This window comes from Cervus canadensis, chromosome 14 (genome assembly GCF_019320065.1).
Source record: "Cervus canadensis isolate Bull #8, Minnesota chromosome 14, ASM1932006v1, whole genome shotgun sequence".
Taxonomy (NCBI): Eukaryota; Metazoa; Chordata; class Mammalia; order Artiodactyla; family Cervidae; genus Cervus; species Cervus canadensis.
In genome coordinates, this window is record NC_057399.1 from 63,380,065 (window position 1) to 63,382,005 (window position 1,941).

Consider the following 1,941-nt stretch of genomic DNA (forward strand, 5'->3'; position numbering starts at 1 on the left):
CTAGTCTGGGAAATTCTTACACATCAGGAGATGGCTCTGAGCTGGATTTTCACAAACAAGAACATCCAGGCAAAGGACAAGCCTGCAGAGCTCTGTGCCCATCGGTCACAAGAGACTGCCTCCCGACGGCCAGCAGCATTTACAAGTGACCTCCTAAGACCTTCACCAAACTACAGGGGCACCTCTGGCTTTTCTGTTTCCCTCACTTTTCAGACTCTTTTCTTTAAAAAAAAAAAGCAAATTTCTTCATACAATGCCACAGTGGAAGAAAAATAGACCTTCAATTTTTAGACCTCAGGTTGCAAAAAAACTTGGAATTTTTTATTTTAACTAAAGCACCACATAATTAAAAAATTTTACACGTTCTAATTATTCAGGTCCAAAACACCATACTTATTGCACAGGGTCCCTAAGGAAAGGCCCCCTTTCAGCAGGACAGCCACAGATTGCACCACGAAAGGGCAGCAAGGTGCCCTCCTCTTTTCTTTTCTGCCTGGGTGGCCACCAGGTTTTTAAATCCATGCACCCTACTAAGTTTCTAGGGTGCATTTTGTGGACCCTTCCCTTTCCCATCCCAGCAGGTGATTAAGGGCCCACTGGACTGCAAACTGCCGGTAGCAGGGCTGGGCCGGCCAGCCAGCCAGAGTAAGGGTTGTGGAGTGCCCAGCAGGTGAAAGAAATCACCAGGCAGGATAAATCCCTTGGAGTTCCTGGGGACTTCGCGGCAGGCACTAGGCTGCTTGGAAAAATCACAAGGGTCTGAGCTTTATGCGAAGGGGTAAAGTGGTAAAGGCCTTGACCCCAATGGCAAGGCCTTTCTGCGACCTCCAGGTAAGGGGGCTCCGAGACTACGCCAACAGAGAGGGCAGAATACTTGGTTCCATGCTCCACACTATGCCACCGAGTCCCAGTTCCCTTACCTGTGGTCCGTACCCCTGCCCTCTGCTCACTGGATGCTGATCAAAGGGGATCCAGGAGCCCATGAAATGGGCATTCCCAGTTGCAATGGTCCCTGAGACCTGGGATCCACTGCTTAGGAGCTCAGAGGAGGCAGGCTCCACCCCCGACATTGGCCAGGTGTGCTCCGCCGATACGCCCACTTTCAGGAGAGGCGCACGGGCCTCCCTACTGCCGCCAGGTGAAATCCATCCAGGAGCAAATCCACCCCAACGAGACAATTTCAAGCTTTCTCTCAGCTGTGAAGTAAAGTCACTCAGTCGTGTCCGACTCTTTGAGACCCCCATGGACTGTAGCCCACAAAGTTCCTCTGTCCATGGCATTTCACAGGCAAAAATACTGGAGTGGATTGCCAAGTCCTACTCCAGGGGATCTTCCCAAGCCAGGGATCGAACCTGGGTCTCCCGCACTGCAGGCAGACGCTTTCCCACCTGAGCCACCAGGGAAGCCCCTCGCTAGGTACCTGGAAAGGGGGAGGCGGGCGAGGCGCAAGGCACGCCCTGCGGGCCACCGCCCGGCTTTCGACCACCACCGCCGCCGCCGCGTCCCCGCCCGCGGGCCTCGACCCTGCCGGGCCCGTGACGCATGGGGGCCCCCAGTGCGCCGGTCGACCGCCGCCCGGAGGTCCCCGCCGACGCCAAAAGCCCACCCCCACATCCCCCCGAAACGGGCAGAGCCCTCCCCCACCACCTCCTACACCGGGACGGCCGCTCCCCCCCTCCCCCCCGCCCCCCCCCCCGGACCCCGTCCTCCGCCCTCAACCACCGGGGCCCCCTACCCGCGCCCGCGGCCCAGGCACCCTCCTCCCTCCACCACCAAGGGCAGAGAGGACGGGAAGCGTGGCGCCAAGCGGGCAGGGACACGACAGAGGTGAGAGGGCGAGAGACAAGACAGCCGCGCGAGGCGTGGGGAGGGGTGGCCGGGAGCAAGCCCCGAGGCTCGGAGGGCGTGAGGAGGCGTCTGGCGACCGCGCGGCAGGCCCAG

The 1,941-nt window shown here is 58.8% G+C and overlaps 1 non-coding gene across 1 annotated transcript; it reads right to left on the bottom strand.

The window, feature by feature from the left end:
- Positions 1–1,331: 1,331 nt before the first annotated feature.
- On the bottom strand, positions 1,332–1,403 carry TRNAC-GCA. The gene has a single exon. It is a non-coding gene; the product is annotated as a tRNA-Cys (tRNA).
- Positions 1,404–1,941: the final 538 nt, after the last annotated feature.